This window comes from Talpa occidentalis, unplaced genomic scaffold (assembly GCF_014898055.3).
Source record: "Talpa occidentalis isolate TD23 unplaced genomic scaffold, MPIMG_talOcc4v2.1 talOcc4.2, whole genome shotgun sequence".
Lineage (NCBI taxonomy): Eukaryota > Metazoa > Chordata > Mammalia > Eulipotyphla > Talpidae > Talpa > Talpa occidentalis.
This window is the reverse complement of record NW_023602073.1, coordinates 20,526,444-20,541,817: the sequence shown is the minus strand read 5'-3', so window position 1 is coordinate 20,541,817 and position 15,374 is coordinate 20,526,444.

The following is a 15,374-nucleotide window of genomic DNA, read 5'->3' as shown; positions in this document are numbered from 1 at the left end:
GATGTGTTGGATAACGTTGATTGATTTTCGGATGTTAAACCATCCTTGTGCCCCTGGAATGAATCCAACTTGGTCGTGGTGAATTATCTTATGGATACATTGTTGGATTCTGATAGCTAAAATTTTATTGAGGATTTTTGCATCAGTGTTCATTAGGGAGATTGGCCTGTAGTTTTCCTTTTTTGTGTTGTCCTTGTTCGGTTTTGGTATTAGTGTAATGTTGGCTTCATAAAAGTGTGGTATTGTCCCTTCCTTCTCAATTTTTTGGAAGAGTTTGTGAAGGATAGGCACTAATTCGTCTCTGAATGTTTGGTAGAATTCATTTGTAAATCCATCAGTCCTGGGCTTTTGTTTTTGGGGAGGTTTTGATTACCATTTCAATTTCGCTATTGTAATTGGTCTGTTTAGGTGTTCTATTTCTTCTTTATCTAGCTTTGGTGATTGTAGAGTTGTAGGAATTTGTCCATCTCCTCTAGATTGTTAAACTTGTTTCCATATAACTGTTCATAGTAGTTACTGATTATTTCTTTTGATTTCTGCTGTGTCCGTTGTGATTTCTCCTCTTTCATTGATGATCCTGTTATTTGTGCTTTCTCCCTTTTTTCCTTTGTGAGCCTGGCTAGGGGTTTGTCTATTTTTATTGATTTTTTCAAAAAACCAGCTCTTGTTTCATTGATCTTTTGGATTGTTTTTTAGTTTCAATTTCATTTATTTTGCTTTGTTTTTATTATTTTTCTTTTCTTCTACTGGTTTTGGGGTTTTTTTGTTGTTCTTTTTCTAGATCTTTGAGCTTCGAGATTAGGTTGTTTCTTTGAGTTCTTTCTTGTTTCTTGATGTGAGCTTCTATTGCTATATATTTTCCTCTTATTACTGCTTTTGCTGCATCCCATACATTTAGGATATGTGTTCCTCCTTGTCGTTCAATTCAAAAAATTTTTAATTTCTTCTTTGATCTCCTATTAGTCCAATGGTCTTCCAGTAGTGTGGTTTTTAATCTCCATGAGGTAGGAAAGTTCCTTGCCTTCTTTTTATGGTTATTTCTAGTTTGATGCCTTCATGGTCAGAAAAGATGGTTGATATGATTTCAATCTTGGTGTATCTGTTGATGTTTGTCTTGTGCCCCAGTATGTGATCGATCCTGGAGAATGATCCGTGTGCGCTGAGAAAAATGTGTACTCCGTTTTTTTGGGGTTTAGTGTTCTATAGATGTCTGTTAAGCCCAATTGCTCTAGGTCCTTATTTAGAGCTTTGGTTTTTCTTTACTTATTTTTTTGTCTTGTTGATCTATCCATTGTTGATAGTGGTGTGTTGAAGTCTCCCACTACGTATGTGTTTTCTCTGATGTCTGTTTTCAGAGAGGACAACAGTTGTCTGATATATTTGGTGCTCCTTCGTTTGGTGAGTATATGTTTAATGAGTGTTATTTCTTCTTGAAGTATTGTCCCCTTGATCATAATGTAGTGACCATTGGGGTCTCTTTTATCTTTTTGAGTTTGAAATCTGTTTTATCTGATATAAGTATAGCTGTTCCTGCTTTCTTTTTTGGTCCATTTGCTTGTAGGATTGTTTTCCATCCTTTAACTTTGAGCCTATTTTTATCTTTTGTAGCTAAATGTGTTTCCTGGAGACAGCAAAAGGTTGGGTTTTGTTTCTTAATCCAGGCTGCCACTCTGTGTCTTTTTATTGAAGAGTTTAGTCCATTTACATTTAGAGTTAATATTGATATGTTAACATCTGTATTTGCCATTGTGTTTGTCTTTCCTTTGATTTTATTTATTTATTCTTTTAATAACTTTTTTTTTTTTTTTGGCCTTCTTTCATTGTTATTCGTCCCCTCTGAGGTTCTGGCTTTAGGACTCCTTGTAGTATTTTTTGGAGTGGGGGTTTAGTTGCAATGAAATTCCGGAGTTTCTGTTTGTCTGGGAAGGTCCATATTCTTTCTTCAAAGAGGAAGGAGAGCTTTGCGGGATAGAGTATTCTTGGTGGCATCTGTTTTCTTGGAGTCTGTTGACTATGTCCCTCCACTCTCTCCTTGCCCGTAGTGTTTCTTCGGAGAAGTCTGATGTCAGCCTGATTGGCTTTTCCTTTGAATGTTATCTGTTTCTTCCCTCTTGCCAGCTTCATTATTTTTTCCTTGTCCTGGATTCTGGGGAGCTTTACTATTATGTGTCTTGCTGTATTTTTCCTTTCGTCGTGGAAGTTTTGGTGTTCTTCTTGCTTCTTGTATATCAATTTTCAGCTTCCTTCTTCACATTTGGGAAGTTCTCTTCAATTATCTCTTTGAATATTTTCTCTGTTCCTACATCTCTCTCCTCTCCTTCTGGTATTCCTATAACTCTTATATTTCCTTTCCTCATGGAGTCAGATAGTTCCCGAAGTCTTCTTCGTTCTTTTTTCCTTCGTACTTCTCTTTCCTTTTCTGTTTTGGTTCTTTTTTTATTTCTGTGTCTTCAAGAGTACTTATTCGTTCTTCCATTTCATCTATTCTGCTTTCATTGCTTTTTCCCAGATTCTTTAGTTCTTCCATTAATTCTTTGATCTCCTGCATTTCTTTTACTTTCCCTCTTTAGGGACTCAATTTCTTTCTTCTGACTTGTTCCCTCTCTTAGGGACTCAATGCATTCTTCTGATCGTTGATTATTTTTCCCTTATCATTGTTTTCCTTTATGACTTCTGTCAGTTTTTTTAATCACGGCAATTTTAAATTCTCTTTCTGGAAGGCTCAGAAATTTCTTCCAAGTTATTGTCGTTGCAATCTGGGGGCTGGCTTTCTTTTTGTGGTGTTTTTTCTCTGGAGATTTGCTAGGTTGCGTGTGGTTCTTCTCCTCCCTACTGTCTGTTTTCTTAATTTGCCGTATGCGTTGGGACACTGTGTTGTTGGGACTGCCGGCATCTTGGGTGGGCTTCTCTGTCCCCTCTGGTTTCTTCAGGAGTCATCTGTCAGTTTCAAGCAGCCTTTAATGGAGAAAGGTCCCTGTCTAAAATGCCGATGTGGGGAACACTCCCCTGTGCGCCTGGTCTGCCCCGGCGGTGGGTTCCTGCTCCCCTCTGGGCTTGGACTGCAGGCCAGAGGGGGTCTGGCGTGGGCGAACTTCCCCGCTCACCTCTGGCTCCTGAGGAAGCCTTCTGCAGGTAGTCTTTACTGAAGAAATGTCCCTGTTCTAAAATGGTGATGTGGGACACACTCCCTGCGCGTCTGGTCTCAGGCACACTCTTCTGCGCGCCTGGTCTGCCCCGGCTGTGGGTGCTCGCTCTCCCTGTGGGCTCAGACTACTTTTCGGAAGGAGCCAGGTGTGGGCTAACTCCCCAGCTGGCCACTAGCTCCTTCAGTAGCCTGTGCTGGGTCAAGTCGCTAGGTGGCGCCAGAGATCTCTCCTAGAGCCCTTGTGGGAGCTGATTTTCCACCCGTGGGACAGGGAGCAGACGGGGATGGTAGGGTACACCTCAATGGCTTTGGGGTGCTGTGTCTGCCTTGTGCCCCACCGTCGTGGGAACCACGCCCCTAATTTCGTGCCCCGGGTCTCAGTTCCAAAGCCCTCAGTTCCAGGACCAGGGTGAAAGCCCAGATCAGTGGCGCGGGAATGGCGCCTTTTTGAATCCCGCTCCCCTGCCTGGGCGCCTTTGGTGTCCTGCTCACTCAGGAGGGCCTCCGCCGTCTCCCGCAAGCCTAGGTCGCAGGCGCCGGGACCTGGGCAGTGCGATCCGGTCTGGATCCGCACCACTTTCCGCACAAAGCTTACCGGGCGGCCCGGGGCTGTGTGCTGGTGCTGGTCTCCTCCTGGGGGGCGGGGCTCTCTTAATGGCGCCTGAGCTCACCTCCGTGGCGGATCCTGCAGGGTTCGCCTTCAGCTCCCGTTCACGGGGTTGTGGTGTGCTGCAATAGTTCCTTTCCACTCACAGTCCCGCTTGCTGGTCCGTTTTTCTTGTTGGCCGTTTTGGTTTGTTGTTTCCTCCTCTCTGCCCGTCGGAGAGTGCCGCCTCTGTGGGCGGGGGAGGGGAGCAGGGTTTTTTGCGCTTCCTCCCTTCTCGTCCTCTTTTATTGGCAACTTTCTTCTTCGGGCAGTTTGCTGGAGTCGTCCGTTTATCTTCCGTGTCCCAGTTTCTCACTGGGACCTGCGCTTTTCCTCCCTATTAACTTTTTTTAATGGGAAATCTTACTCGCAGCGTTCCTCGCCGCCATGTTCTAATTTCCAACCATTTGGTTTTCTCTACTTCACAACTTTCACTGAGAATTAGATCAGCAGGCTACAATAATGCTTTGAAGGAATTTTAAGTCATAATCTTTCAATCTAAAAGATTTCTTTTTGATCTTTAGACTGTGAAAATTGGAATATGTAGTGACTTTATTCTCATCAATATGTTTAAATCCCTCCCATTTTTCATTTTTGTACCATATTTGAACAATTTATCTGTGATTTCTGACTGCAAGCACCTCCTATCATTTATATGTAGCAATTATAAGACTCAGTGAATAATGTGAATACAAGGAGTATCAGAGTGTTATCACATCACACATTCACACTGCATACTTCTAATATGGTTATGTAATGAAGGGCATGACTAGGGAGGTGGGAACTGCACTCTATAAAATGTTTCTGGAAAGGAAAGAGTTTACAATGTTCTCTCCCAGATCATAATTTCCAAGTAAATAATCATAGATTACACATGATATTTCATATTTTACAGGTTAAATATCAGAGGCTCATCTCTCATTCACTCAAAACCAGTAATTTGAGTGCTTTTCATTTTTTAGTGTAATCTATCTTTTTAGAACCTAAGGAAACTCACCACAGCATAATCAAGAACTTCTCTCTGCAACTGAAGGAGAAGCTGTCAGTGTGGGTAGCTGACATTTAGCTCAAAGTCTTGATCTCTTGAGTTCAGTTACATTCAGAATTATCTGAACTTGAGAGAAAATAACTTCATTTCAACCCTTCTTTGGCCTCTGGAGGTTAGACTATGAAGTCACTTTGGCACAAGCAGGGTCTTTGGTGCTGTGGTATTGGTATTCCTGGGCAACACCCTGGGACCAAAATTTGTAATTACATTATTTGTTCCTACAGAGTATTTCTCTGTTGAGTTGATGTAATGATTGCACCCAGTTACCTGGAATTGCACCTTATTACAAAAACATATTGAAAGTGGATTAAAACCTTGAAGGTATGACCTAAAACATGAGGAAAGAAGCATAGACTATAAATTCATTGATATTTTCTTTAGTGAAAACTTGAGACCATAAAATTACTTGGGATTAAACAGAAGCAATAGGGCCTCCCCGGTGGCGCAGCGGTTGAGCGCAAGCTGTGAAGCTGTCCTCAGCCTCTGCAGCGCTAGTTCTATTCCCAGCCCAGCCAGGGAGAAACCCACATGGTGGGCAGATATCTCCTACCTCATCCGCTGTTCCTCTCATCAGTGTCATCGGTCCATCTGCCTGTTCTGCTCCCCGCTCTGTTTCTGGTGAATTCTCTTATCCTCCAGTGCCTCTGACCTGTACCCCAGTTCTTGTATAAATAAATAAAATATTTTAAAAAAATTAAACAGAAGCAATAGGTTTACTGCCATCAGCTTAGATATGACTCTAGGGATTGGACTCTAACATCAAGGAACAAACACAAAATCAACAAAATCAACAAGGACTGCATCAAACTAAAGACCTTCTGCACAGTGATGGAAACCATCATTAGAAGTAAAAGATGACCTACTAATAGGAGAATATATTTACAACTGTATATCAGATAGGGGATTAATATCTAAAAAATATAATCAGTTCATAAAATTTAAAATGAAAAAAACAAACAGCCCAATTAAAAATGGCCAGAAAATCTGAATAGGCGCTCACTGTAGGTAACAGATAGCCAACTGTCTCATGAAAAGATGTTCAATTATTTTACTGTAGGATTTGTACATCAAAGCCACAATCACATCTCATCTCAAGCTTGTGAGAGGCCATTATCCAGAAGACAAGAAGGCACAGGTGCTGGAGAAGAGGAGGAGAGATGGGAATCATCATACACTGGTATATTAATGCAACTACTTGTAGAACAAGATGCAGATTTCTCAAAAATTTAAAAATAGATCTACTATATGATCCAGACATTCCACTCTTGGTTATCATTTAAAGAATGTGAAACCAGTATTTTAAAATAGAGATTCGTATTTACACAACAAAGAGGTAGAAACAACACAAGTGCCTATCAAAATCAGCAGGCAACTGTAAAACAGATATTCTGCAGAGAAGGGGTGAGGAAGGGATCAAAAGGAGGGAGGGAACAGCATAAGGGACTATGGTGTTGGTGCACAGGTGAAATGGTGGTGGAAATTCTATAAAGACTACACCTGAGAAAGGAAAGCAAATTTTACATGGACTGTTGAAATAAATAAAAAAATAAATGAACAATGATGTAAAATATATATAAATAATAAAAGCAAAGACAGAGTTAGCCAAAAGGAAAAAAAATGACAACAAAGAATGATGTGGCACATGCACACAATAGATTATTACAGATTTAAAATGGCTGAAAATCTGCCATTTGTCACAACCTTGATGAGCCTTTGATTATTATGTTTAGTGGAATGAGTCAAAGAAGAACAACATATGATTTTGCTCATGTGCTCTATAGTTAGAAAACAAAGAGATGAACTAACAAAAAAAAAAAAAAACTTTTGAACAACTAGTGCTTTCCAAAGGGAAAGGGAGAATAGGAGGGGATGACGCAGGTAAAATATGTCAATTATATGGAGCTTTAGTGTTGAACTTGATGTAATATATACACAAGTTGATTTTTAATCATGCACACTTGAAATAATGATATTATAATGACATGTGGTATCCATTTAGAGAATGGATTTGAGGGGCCTCCCTGGTGGCACAAGGGGTTAAGTTGCAGATCTATGAAGCTATCTGCAGCCATGGCAGAATGAGTTTGATCCCTTGCTAGCCAGGGACCTGAACCCCATGGTGCAGCAAACTCTCTGTTTCACCTGCTGCTCCCTTCAGGGGTATATTTCAATCAATCTGCCTGTTCTGCTCCCCACTCTGTCTCTGATAAATCCTCTCACCCCACACCTCTGGCCTGTACCCCACTTCTTGTATGCATAAATAAATACTTAAGTCATTTTAAAAAGAAATTGGATTTGATTTAAAAAAAATTTAAAAACCATTACAGTAAAAAACTGTATATAAAGGAGAAAAGTATTCCTAAAGACATAAGTAAAAATATAAATATATTCTGGTCATGGATTAGAAGATATTATTTCTTTTCCTGCTTAATATATAAATTTAATATTTTGCCATTGGGGATTCTAAAGCTTGTAAGGATATTGAAAGACTCTAGAGAAGCATAGCAATCTGGAAGAAAAGAGCTGAAAAACTTCGAGTCCTTAATATAGTAAGGACTGTGAAACTACTTCTTAACAGAGTTTGATATTATAAGCATGAACCTATATATCAATAGAACAGACTAGAAACTCACACACTTATACCATCATTTAACAAAAGCACAGGTGAAATTCATCAGAAAACAATATTTCTCAATTAATGGCACTGAAATTCTGAGGACAAGATTTCTCATTGAAAGACACAGAATCCACCAGTTATCATTTGAATAAAAGAAACCAAAATTTCTACCTCACAACTTTTGCAAAACTAATTTTACAATGGACTGTTGAAATAAAGAATAAAACGGTAAAATTTTAGCAAAAATTATAAATGTTTTGTCTTTGTTATATTATATTTTCAATAAGATACCATGCTTTTGAATTCATTTTACATATATCAGCAAATATTTGTTTTGCAAGACAAAAAAATTAATATTTTAAAATGTGCCATTCTCACTGCTGTAAGATGGTATCTCATTGTAGTTTTTATTTGTATTTCCCTGATTACAAGTGATGCTGAAATTTTTTTCATATGCCTGTTGGCCATTTGCACTTCCTCTTGGAGAAGTTCTTTTTCAGCTTTTCTGCCAATTTTTTGACTGGATTATTTACTTTGTTTTTGTGAGTCTCTTTAGCTCTTTGTAGATTTTTGTGATCAGTCCTTTATTATTAGTGTTGTGTGGGAAAAAAAAAGTAGCTACAACAAATGTTGGCTAGGATGTGGAGAAAAAGGAACACTCCCACACTGCTGGTGGAGTGCAAAATGGTCCAACCACTATGGAAAGCTGTGTGGAGATTCCTTTTCCATATGATCCAGCAATTCTACTCCTAGGTATTTGCCCAAAGGACACAGAAACATTAATCCAAAGAGCACCTGCACCCTTGTTTATAGCAGCACTGTTTACAATAGCTAAGCTTTGGAAACAACCCAAATGCCCAAAAATAGATGACTGGATCAAGAAGTTGTGGTCCACATGCACAATGAACATTACTCAGCAATCAAAAAGATAAACTCATGCAATTTGCAGCAACATGGATGGAGCTGGAAAGGATCATGCTCAGCAAAAAAAGCCAGAAAGTAAAAGAAAAAATAGTGGATGCTCTCATTAATAGCAGGAATTTAGAAAACCTAAATAAAGGACCAGGAAAAAGACTAATTATAATAAAGTAAAAATCAAAATAAACAAGCAACTATAAAGCAGAGACATACTATGGGATGGGGAGGTAGGAAGGATTATGGTCAAAATAAGGGGGTGGGATTGTAAGGGACTATCACCAATATGAAAATGCATACATTGTGCAAAAATGAAAAATGATGTAAAAATATATAAAATTACAATAAATAAATAAATAAAGATACAGAATCCATCATATACCATTTGAATAAAAGGAATCAAAACTACTTCACAGCTTGCAAAATTAATTATACAATGGATTGTTGAAATAAAGAATAAAGAAGTAAAATTTTAATGATAATTATTGTTTGGTATGTTATTTCAAATGTTCAGTAAGATACCATGCTTTTGAATTCATTTTACATATATCAAAAATTTTGTTTCTCAAGACAAATTTTTAAATTTCTATTAATTTTGGAAAAAATAGAAAAATCTTTTCAATATTGTCTGTTATCTTTACCTTTAAAGTGGAAACATAGATGAAATGGTGTTTGGGAACTTTTATAAGCCTGATAGACTCTCCTTTTCTATCATTTATGATTCAATCTCTTTTTCATGCTGTTTTCTCCCCTGTTTCTGAGTTTATTTGGCAGAATTTCATATTATCACATTTAAAATTTGTCTTTCAGTTCATTAATTATGTCTTTATTTGAGATATGAGATGATTATACATCCATTGATTTCGAAGTTCTGATCACTGCTCACTATACATCCATAAGTTTATTTACCTATCTTTAAACATCACTATTCCTTTTGTTAGTATACAATAAAGCCATTAATTTGCCATTATTTCCATAAGTGATTTTAACATTTAAGAATATGTATTTCTGAGCAACTTAAAGATTATTGTGTGATTTAATATTTCTCTCACTTGAGTGTCAAGTAATCCATGTATCTTCAGAGACAACGAAGTGGTATAGAGAGAGTTGCAGAGTGACCCCTGTGTATTGCTCCGGGAGGCCCTAAGTAGATAGAGCCTTAGTGGGGTGCTACCTGGTCAATAGGTGCTGAGAGTCAGGTAGTTCTACTGAGTTCACAGGCACCATATGATATCCCAACTCCTAGGGGAATAGTGAAAATGAGAAAGAACCTCATGTTACCGTTTGCCATCATCCTGACAGAAATCATCAGGGAAGAGACTACACTGGCTTCTTTAAAATTATGGAACTTTTTCTCACACCTAGTTTTGTGGCGACATATTAATCTACACTGTTTACGAAAGTAATTTTCATAGTGCTACTGAATGACTGATATGACAGTCAATGTGCTAGTTTCTCATTTACCGGTAAATTTCTGGTTGCCTGTTTGGCTCACCACAATTTGGGTATCAGTTTGGGCCCCCCCCTCCTCTATTCCTAACTAAAGGACACAGTCATGAGTGAAAATTAACTGGTCTGGACCTAAATATATTATGTCCAGGAGAAATGTACTTTGAGATAAAACAGCATTTTGGAAACTGCTTTCTCTGGGCAAATTAGTAACTTCAAAATAGAAGATATCAAGGTTTATGGAAGAGCTAACTCTCCAAATTCTGGGTAGATGACACTCTCATCTTTTTTTTTAATCAATGCACAGACAACAACAACTAGACATTTCCCCAGATCCTTGCCTTATTCCCCTGGAAATTAGAGAATATCTTCATCCAAGAGCACAAAGCTTGGGCAGCTTTTCCGAATTATCTGTAGGTTGTTCCCAGGCTTGAGTCCACAGCCATGATTCTTTCATAAACTCATTTAATTTTCACTCACTTCGATTTATTTAACCCAACAGTTTTCCCAACATATTGTGAACTTGTCTCCCAACTAAGAATTAACAATGGGCCACAACAAAAGAGTCAGTCTTTTCTTCTTTGGAAAACTTTCTCAGAGCTGACTTTATGGCTTGATTTTGCAGGCTGTAGATCATTGGGTTGAGTGTTGGGGACACAACTGTGTACATAAGTAGTTAGCAAAATGTCCAGTGCACTTGGAGAGTCAGAAGGTGGCTTGAGAAACTCAAAGAAGCTTGTTGAAATGAAAAAAATGACCACAGCGAGGTGGGAAAGGCAAGTGGAAAAGGCCCTAGCTCTGCCCTCAGCAGATGGCATCCTCAGCACAGTAGAGAATATCTGTGTGTAGGACACTCCAGTAAAGATGACACAAAGAAAGGCCATAGCAGCTAGGAAGACACTGACCCCAACCTCACTGATGTTACTCATTAGAACAAGAGAGTTTCAGGAGTTGGGGGATGTCACAGGAGAACTGGTGAATGGTATGGGAACCACAGAAATGCACGGAGAAAATGCCAGCTGTGTACATGGCTCCAGAGATGACCCACTGATCCAGATGCCTGTCACTCCGTGAACACATGTGCTGGCATCCATGATGATTTCATAGTGCAGTGGAAGGCAGATGGCCACGTAGTAGTCATAAGACATCACTGTGAGCATGGACATCTCAGCAGCTGCAAAGAGAGTGAAAGCAAAACACTGCACTATGCATTTCCCTAGGGAAATGTAGCCTCTGTGCATGAAACAGTTGTGAATGGACCTTGGCAAAGTCACAGAAATATAGCACAGATCCAGGAAGGAGAGATGTTTCAGGAAGAAATACATGGGTGACTGGAGACTATTGTCTATGGAAGTTGCTGTGATAATGAGGATATTTCCAGTTACCACCACCATGTAGAAGACTAAGAACAGAGAAGCATGGACGAGTTCTAGCTCAGCTGTGGCAGAAAATCCCAACAGTAGAAACCCACTCATAGTGAAATTCCCCATATTCCTTCATATAGCCATCACACATCATTTCTGTGTTATGTTGTCTATAAGACAAAATGGAACCATTCAAAAATTATTATTATATAACCTTTCAGTGAAGGAAAGGATGAAGTTATTTGAAGAAATCATTATTAATATGAAAGTATTTCTCAATACTAACAATCATGTGGAGCATTTTATTTTACTTGACTCAGTCATGAAAACATAGGCTAGGGAGATGATTATGTGATTATTGAGCATTTCAGTGAAAAGAAACCCAAATGTATATAATAGAATTAATAACATATATTTGAACATTTATTTATGTATTTATTTATCATAGAAGAACTGGGTGGAGGCCAGAGGTGTGGTGGTGAGAGTATCACCGGAGACAGAATGGGGAACAGAATGGTGGATCTACAGAAATACACTGCTGAGGGGAGCAGCAGCTGAGACAGGAGAGGTCTGTTGTGCCATGTGGCTCAGCACCCTGGTCAGGGATCCAACTCAGGCCATTTTGGTGATAGTGCAGAGACTTAACCCATAGACTGCCATGAATGCCCTAAAATACATTGTTAAATGCATAATATTGTTATAATGCTGTATGGCATTAATTTTTATTTATATTTAAAAGTTTTATATACTTAATACATTCACATTTATGAAGTTTCTTATCTACCTTTTCCTTTTTATTAATCTTCTATCTCTTTTTATACTATTGCAACCACAATGCATTTGTGGTTGCAATTTTATATTTTTTTTTTATGTGAGAGGATACATTCCTAGTGTTTCTTCATCTGACTAAATATTTTCTCAATAAATAATGTTATGAAAATCAAGCTGATAATACCTATGCAATAGTCATATATGAAATAACCATTATCATTAGCGTAAAATATCATAAAAATGTTTACTGTAAAATGTTAATTTCCTATGAAAATGGAAAAGAACAGACCTGCCCAAGTGTATTTTTATAAAAATAAATAGAAACAATATATATATGAAATATAACCAATATACATATAATTTACACTCATTCTGAGTACATAAACAAAACAACTATGCAAACAATTTTTGTACTCATAAAATTAGTTAACATTTAAATTAAAATAGCTCTATTAATTATAGAGAAACTGATCTATTGGTATATACATCTGAGGAGGTCTGAGTCAAGGCCCAAATCACATATCGTTTTGTAAATCAACATTACTTAAATGAAACTAATAAAATTAAAAATAAACAAATATGTTATCTGCTTAATAAAAATAAAGATATAAAGTTAAACCATATATGTAGTAAAATCAAAATTGTGCACACATCCGGAAAAGAGAAAATTATTAGCAGAAGACTTGAAACAATCTACCACCTAAAGAATGCAATTTTTAGCTAGAGACCATTTTAATTATATTCTTTTGCAATTAGTTAAGAAAACTAGGTTCATTTAAAATTAGCACAGTAACAAAAAATATCGACAAATTCTAAAATTGAACTGGAGTTGTTATATTCATGATAATATTCTGGTGGTCTTGAAAATTATAATGATGACATTTTTTTTCTGAAATACGATCTGATCACTATGTGGATGACATAGAAGGAAGACACACGCACTGTATGTTATCAATATGTGTAAATACTCAAGGTTGGAGTAAGCAGAGAATAGAGAATACAAGGAAATACAATACATAACAACAGTAATAATTTCTGCATGGTGAGGGAATGATTATCCTTATTACTGGTTTGATTTGTTAGCCTGATCTGAAACACATAAGAAAATGATCCTGCATTTTGTTTTTTCAGCCTAACCTCCATGGATGCACCAGAATAATTTATTTGGAAGCTGAGGGTGATTGATGTTTGTAAATCCTGTTGGGTTTTATGTAATTTAATTGGAAAATTGTCTGGATTAATAGAAAAGACTTGACTAATGAGGGAGTTGCTTGCATACACAAGGAAACTTATTGGAAAATTGTTTCAGCCTTATTGTCTGTGTTTGCATGTGATTGTGTATATGTGTGGGTGTCTTCTGGAGTGTTATCATTAAATTAAATCATTATTTTATATTTAGACCACATTGGAGGAGACACTTTTAAGAAGACATCTGACATTTCTAAAGATATGATGACACACTCAACATGGCGTATGAGGTATCTGGAACCTCCAGAAACTTCCATATCTGTGTATAGGAGAAAATTGTTTATTTTCTGTTAAGGAACCCAAGAAAAAGAGAATCAGTTCCATATATGTGGAAATATTGCTTACTTACCCAAAAGTATTTTGGTTGGTCTTCCATCAATTTAAATCTGCAATCACATTAATAAGCACAGGAGCCAAATAGAGGGATTAAATGTAGTATTTGTTTGCATCTTTAAAACTATATAACTTTTCTTCCTTTTGAAGAAAAAAATTGTGCATATTAACTCAATTATGTATGTATGTGTGAGTGCAAAAACAATTTTGTCACATTTGGGTTATAGATAACTTTCTAAGATTACTGAATATGCTGCTGTACAACTGTCTGTGGTACCAAGTACAAAAACAGTATATGATGATGGGACATGAATGTAACTTGCTGGTTCTTACAAACAACCTCAATATTTTTTTGTCTATTTTTATGAGTATCTATTTATGAACATAATGATGGTAACATTGTTTTCTTCAATGAAATCACTTCTTTCATTGTTGATCAGAACACTAGGTTGGTTTTACAACTTTAATTTACTATTTTATTGTCTCCAAGTTATTCACTCTGCTATAACAAAGGGGAATTCAAAAACTCAATACTTTTACCACAGTTTTAGGTCATATTGATGTTTTTAAACAATGTTTACTGTTCACATAGATATAATGTTTATAAAACATAAGTCTTTTCTAAATGTATTAAGATACATTTAACTACTTTACCAGTTATTTTTGTTCTCAGGAACATTCTTTGAATTCTGAAAATACTGACCATTCCCAAGTGCACTCCAGAGTTTTCTTTAATTCGGCCTCCCTGGTGGCGCAACAGTGAACGCTGAACTGCGAAGCTGCCTGCAGCCTCTGCAGTGCCAGTTTGATCCCGGCTGCCGGGCAAGGGTCCCACATAGCACGACAGACCGCTCCTGCCAAGCCCGCTGCTCTCCTCAGCAGTGTATTTCATCAGTCTGCCTGTTCTGTTCCCTGCTCTGGCTCTGGTGAATTCTCTCACCATACCGCACTTCTGACTGTACCCAGTGCTTATATCAATAAATCAATAAATAATAAATAAATAAATCTTAAAAAAAATTCAGAGGCAGTGGATCAACATGGTGGTGAGGAAACACTGCGAGTAAGATCTCCCATTAAAAAATAAAAAAAAAAAGTTAATAGGGAGGAAAAGCAGCAGGTCCCAGTGAGAACTGGGACACGGAAGATAAACGGACGACTCCAGAAAAATATCCGAAGATGAAAGTTGCCATAAAAGAGGACTAAATGGGAGGAAAGCTCAGAACACTGCTACCCTCCCCCACCCACAAAATTGGCACTCTCCGACCAAAAGAAAGGAGGAAAAAACAAAAAAAAAAGTAAAACAACCAACAAGAAAAAACTACGCATCAAGTGGGACTGTGAGTGGAAAGGAACTATTTCAGCCACCACACCCCATGAACTGGAGCTGTGGAGAACCCTGCAGGATTCCCTGGAGGTGACCGAACAGCTCCAGGCACCATCAGAGAAAAACAAAGACTCCGGGAGACCTACAAACAGCCCCAGGCCAGCCAGTAAGCTTGTGTGGAAAAGCAGCGTGCTTGAAAAGCAAATGCAGACTGCAGCTACCCAGGTCCTTGTGCCTGTGACCTAGGCTTGTGGGGAGATGTGTGGGGCCCCTCACTGAGGTGAATATCCCTCACTGAGTAATCAGAAACCAGGCGCCCGGACACGAGAGCAGGGTGCAAAAGGCACCATTTCTGCGAACACTGAACTGGGCTACAGCCCGCATCCCGGACCTGAGGGCTTTGGAACTGAGACCCGGGGCACAAAATTTGGGGCATGGGTCCCCCACAATGGTGGGACACGAGGCAGACACAGTACCCCAAAGCCGCTGAGTCTTTCCCCACAACTCCCACTCT